Source organism: Lactuca virosa, chromosome 4 (genome assembly GCF_052849685.1).
Source record: "Lactuca virosa cultivar CGN04683 chromosome 4, Lactuca_virosa_CGN04683_v6, whole genome shotgun sequence".
NCBI lineage: Eukaryota > Viridiplantae > Streptophyta > Magnoliopsida > Asterales > Asteraceae > Lactuca > Lactuca virosa.
The window spans coordinates 443,816,915-443,823,275 of NC_136429.1; the positions used below are offsets into that span (position 1 = coordinate 443,816,915).

At 35.3% G+C, this 6,361-nt stretch overlaps 1 pseudogene; it reads right to left on the reverse strand.

Moving 5' to 3' along the window:
* Positions 1-4,998: 4,998 nt before the first annotated feature.
* LOC145109088 (receptor-like protein 44 pseudogene) lies at positions 4,999-6,105 on the reverse strand (annotated as a pseudogene).
* Positions 6,106-6,361: the final 256 nt, after the last annotated feature.

The window sequence follows — 6,361 nt, forward strand, 5'->3', positions numbered from 1 at the left end:
GTCGTAACTATTGCATCTAGTTATATGCGTCCCTATGTTGATTTCCTTCACAAAAAATCGAAACGGGTCAAATTTGATATTAGACATCTTTTAGATGGAATAAAAATTAAAGAAAGGATGTAGTTGTGTTTCCATTACCAAGGATGGTACGCAAGTACCATTTCCTAATAGATTGTAACGTGATTTGCGTAAACAAGACAAAACATAAAGACCCAAATCACTGGTAACATGAGACGCTGGACCCTATATCCATGTACCAAGTATTGTCTAGTAGAAGGAGTTGTATTGTATGGAAGGTTTCAACTTTAATAGGTATCATCGAGATCATTGGCAGATTGTGGATCAACAATAAAGTTGATATAGGGGAGTGTGTTGGGTCAGATGTTGTTAAAGCATGTTTGTGGGTGGTAGTTGTGTCGTGACTCAAGTAGATCGAGTTGCTACATTGGAGCTGCTTTGGCATAAGAGCATTGTGACAATTGCTAATTTCAGTTTAGTTATCACTCTTGCTATTGCAATCTTACGTTTAAATACCTATGTGCTAGACTTAATTTAATCTATTAAGTCATTACGATGCAAATAAAGAATTCACACTTAAAGATGCATCCAGAATGTCATAAAAAGCTCCGTTATGAGAACCGTCGTTAAACGAACACAAACGTTAGTCATTATATATATATATATATATATATATATATATATATATATATATATATATATATATATATATATATATATATATATATATATGAAACGCAAAACAAAAGGTTAACTCATGAACGTCGGATTAAAACAATACATATTTGTAGCCATAATTACAAATTTAGCATGAAGCCGTTTTATATATCGAATATCCTACAATTCACGATTATGAATTAATTCTCATATAAAATAATCGTTTACTTAATCCATCGAAAGAATAACTCTTCAAAAATAATATCTATTTTTAGAAACGAAGAAATTATAAAAACGATAGAATTAAAAACGAACGATGTATGTTTACCTACTAAAATACCTAATTATATTAATAAAATTTTAATTAAATCAATTTTGGTGGTTAAAAACTTGACACGTCGCGTAAAGATCAATCGTTCAATTCTTATGGTTAAAAATGAACGATATCTATTTACCTACTAAACTTGACACACTTTGTGTGGTCAATTTTGCATCACATCACTGTGAATCACCTACATGGTGGTGATTCACCCATACAAATCAAAGGACAATTTTGAGCCTATAAATACCCATCCATGTCTCTTAACCCCTTACATTTCCCTTGAAACCGCCATCATCCCCTTCTTCCCTTTTTTTCGGTTAGAAAGCCACCAAGCACCACCGCCGACCACCGATTGTCACCGCCAGCAGCCGCCATCTCCAGCTCTTTGGTAGATCCTAACACGAATTATGTACACTACACAATGAGGATCACAATCATTGATACAATTTGGATACCAAGCTATCTTATAAATATATTTACAAAAAAGCCTTCGATGTAGTGATGAAATTGTGATACATAATATTCTGATGAGCTTTCCAGTTTCCGGGGATCCATCTCCGGTGAACCCTATTCCGGCGATCACTATTCTGACGAACCTAATTTCCAACGATTATTTTTTTGCAACTCTTTTGCGACACGATTTACGAGCTTCTTTCCTTTGTCTTGAAATTTTCACATGCGGTCATCACACCACGGCCCCTTTTCTTATGTTTTATAAACTCATGAACTTATATCTATAGACTTATAAACTCATGCTTATGAACTTATGAACCCACACGTATGAATTATGCTTACAAACTTATGCTTATGAACTTATGCATATCATGTTATGGAACTTATAAGTCAATGGTTATACTAGACACATTCATTACCTAATTGAAATGATGTCGAAAGACATATACAATACTTAGAAATCCCATAACTTATAACCGTTAATCTTGGTGAGCGAGGAAATTATATATAGATCTATATGGGTTGACAGCCCTACCTATAATTGATAGCTACAACCTCGATGAGCGAGTCAAAATGCGTGATAATTGTCTTTAGTTATGGAGATGTTAATGAAGCGTCGAACGGGGCAAAAGTCTTAGTCACAACTCGGTTATAAGGGACTCATTGACATGCGATTATTTTACTAAATAATATATACGTTGAAAAAACTACTTATGATTGAAACTACTTACGATTCAAATGCATACAACTTGTAAACTCGCCGACTTTATGTTGACTCTCTTCAAATAACACGTATTCTCAGGGAAATAAGAGTAGGAAGCTTACGATTATGGAATAAGCCTTGGAGTCACAATATTCTTAAGATTAGCAATGAAGTTTTATAAATTAACCTACTATTAGCGTCATGTTTATGTAATAATAGGTGTTATAACTCTAGACAAGCACTCATGTAATTCATTTCGGTAATAGGATTTTTCACTTTTATGTTATTTGTTGTGTTTGTTTCTATGTATTCAATGATCCATGACAATGTCTCGCCTCCTATCGTTTCTACTACTTTCTACTACTGGTCGGGGGTGTGACAGGCATGGAGGTGGAGTCCATGTGTGTTGAGGAGGCCTTGTGGGCCAGTGGTTGGGATGATAAGTGGGCTGATACGAAATCGACCTTGTCCCCGACCACGACTATAACTGTTTCATCCCTAACCACTATGTTGCTCGCCGACTCCACTATCCGACGTGTCTGTTGATTTTTCCATGCACGTCGATGGTACAGAAGTTACAAGTATTTGAATCGAGAGGATGGGTTTTGGTTTGTTGGTCATGAGTGCATGTAAGGCTTATGACTCTTGATTGTTGCGTCGGGTTTCTTCGAGAAGAAGATGAGGATAGAGCTTTGTTGAAAGATGGGAGCAGATTGAATTACTAGATAATAGTTGTAATAGTGTCGAGTTCTCCCTTTGTGAGGCTAACGACGAGTTGAAGCACAATCTTTGTTTTGGATAACAGGTTACCAACATTGGCTAGTCGGTAAGAGAGACTCTTAAGATGAGCACAATAATCATATACATTAGAGAATGATGTAAGACGAGTGTTGTTGAACTGTTCTTCAAGGTACATGACTCGGGTCATATTTTTGTATTGAAAATGTCTTTGAAGGATTTTCCATAATCTTAGTGTATTAGCTTCAAGTTTCATGATGGTCTAAAGGAGATCAGTTCATATAGTGTTGCAGATCCACTGCTTAACCACAACATCAAGGCGGTTCCAATTAGCTTGATCGGTGGTTGTAGGGCGTGAAGTTTCTTCATAACTATGGTTGTGAACGTTATATGCACATACATGGATGTAGGAAAGTTGTTGGATCTAGGAGAAGAGATATGACATTCTTGATGTTGTCAACAATGAATGCATGATGGAAGGGAGATTTATTTGCGTCGGCATTATCGTCGGCTTTTACCATGGTGGCCGGAAGTAGGGCTAGCGAAACCCAAAAACTAAAACCGAAACCAAACTGTCGGTTTAGGATTTGGATTTCTTTTAAACCGAAAAAATCAATTTAGGTACGGTTTCTACTTTACAAACCGACTTCAGCTTTTTATTATTCATTTTTAATCGCTTTGCCACATATAACTCGATCATGTTTTCATCTTTCTACTCATATAACATTACTCAAATATATATCGGTATGAATTTATGACACATACTTATAATTTCATCACTTACTACATATGGTTCTATGTACATTTTGTATTTGACCCATTTCTCACTTCGGCTAAAGTATGTATCATTAATTTATTATATCCTATTTAGACAATATATTTTCCCCTTTTTACCGGTACATAATATCATATTACAAACATATCATATTGAGAACATCAAATTCTTTACTCACTTCTATTTAGACAGCATACTTTCATTTCTTAATCATTTTAACATCTTATATCAATTTCTTTGCTTAAATATTGTCCAACACCATTACTTAAGGCCCTATTATCATGTTGGTCAACCAATTATTATCTCACATTTTAGGTTTATATAAGATATAAAAGAAAATTCAATACCTAAGTACGATACTACGATGCACCGATTTATGTCAAAATTAATGGGTGTCAAAATACCTGTTTTCCTTCATTTCCCATATTAAATACTATCAGTAGGTATTTTGTACATCGAATGTATTCATAAGAATAATAGTTGCATAATAGTATAATACATTTTTATGGATCAAGTCAACGATAAGAGTTGATAGGCCACTTGTTAAATACTAGTTAAATACCAATTACTTGATTGATGATTAACTAAATTATTGTATTTTTCATAATAGTTCTTCTACAATTAAAGGTGTATCATAGTTGATAATTATAATTTTTATACGTTATCAAATTTTCAAACGGGTGCTTAACCCGTGGAAATTTGACGAACATTTTGGGTCAAATCCTGAAGAAACTAAAAAACACTGTTTGATGAACATTTTGGGTCAAATCCCGAAGAAAACTAAAAAATATTGTTTGAAGAGCCTGCATAGCATCATCTATCTCAACGGTCCACATCAACCTGTTTGAAAGTTCATGTGGAAAGTCAATCGTGGAACAATAATAATATTTTAAGTGTGTCAGAGTTTGAACCTTAAACTTCATTGGTAAAATTTCATTCCTCAACCACTAGACTCCTATTATACAAATATTGAAACTTGTATTAATAAATGAGCACTTTTATTAAAATATTATTCAAAGAATAACATTTTAACAAATAACAACCCAAAAGCTTTTATTATAATCTTAGTAAAAAAATAAACATTTTAACAACCCAAAGCTTAACAAAATGTTTACTTCCAAAGATTTATTAATTTACAGTTGTAGACAAAATGCCACCCTCCCTACCACCCACCCATACAGAGTACGACTGCAGTACCACTGACTACTACTGACTCATGCATACCACCCAGGCTCTACAATTATATTCTTGAATTTCGGGTATAATTTCAAAAAAAAAAAAATCAAATCTTTTTCTAAGTTATCAACATAAATGAAAATAAAAGAAAACCCATAAACAAAAGCTAATCACAAGCTTTAGAAATTAGAATACACAAGATAGACAAAAAGAACCTTACTTTTAACACAAACCCACTACAATTCCCCAAATTAATCAAATGTTTGATTCGTTAAACACTTAAACTCAATAATCAGGCATTAACGGAGGAATCTTGGCTTCTTGTTCATCAGCTCTCTTCTGTTCAACCGATCTTAACCAAATACAAACCACCGTAAAACTCAAAACCAAGCTCAAAAGCCCACTTCCCAATCCGATTCCGACAATCACCACCACCGATAACCCTTTACTGTTCATCGGACCTAATGGGTACCCATAAAGATTCTTGTTACCGGAGAAGGAGCTCGCGTTTAGCCGTGGCAAGCTCCCCGTCCGGTTACCCAGGCTCGCCGGAATAGGTCCAGAAAGCTTGTTGTTAGAAACGTCAAAAACCGATAACCTCGCTAAGGACCCGAGTTGAGGTGGGATTGTTCCCGTTAGATCGTTTTCGTGAAGGTCGATTACGTTGAGGTAATTGCACATGGCGAGAGACGGTGGGATGGCGGCGGAGAGGTGGTTGGAGGAGAGGTTGAGTACGGCGAGGTTGACGAGGTACTGGAGTTCGACGGGGATAGGTCCGGCGAGGGAGTTGTTTGATAGGTCTAAAGATTGTAAATTTGTGCAGTTGGAAATATACGGCGAGATTGTTCCCCGGAGACCGAGGTTTTGAAGGGAAAGCTTGTAGACACGGCCATTGTTGCAGGTAGCTCCGGCGAGATTTGAGTTGAAGTCGGAACAGGGGTTGGAGAAGGTGGGTATGGACCAGTTGCGGAGGTTTTTGTTGGGATCATCGAAGGATTGAAATAAATGAGTCAAGCAAGATTCATCTTTGGGATCCGGCGATGATGGTGGAAGGAAGGTGCATATTAGCATGAACAGAAGTAATAATTTGGAAATACGCATTTCTCGATGGGTAGTGCGCATGTTAGGGAAGGGAGATGGTGATGGTTAACAAGAGAGTGAATGGCATTTGGAGAGGTTTACTTTTAGGCCATTTTTTGAGAGAGGAGGCGTGGGAAGGCACTAAAGTTTGTGTTTGGTCAAAACCCAACAACAAAAAGAAGAAGAGATATGATTTTGTATATTTTTGAAATACTCATTGTGCACGAATTAAATGTATTTTTTATAATTTTTATATTAAGAATGTATTTTTAAGTTTAACCCACCAAAATGTCTTCCACTTATAGGGCAAGGAATACTAGTATGATTATTCTCAACCCTTTGTTATGAGTTATGACTATAAATATTAAATATCTAACTTAATTACATAAAATAATTAAATATGTTTTTAATCATTTTTAAATTAAGAATGTATTTTTAA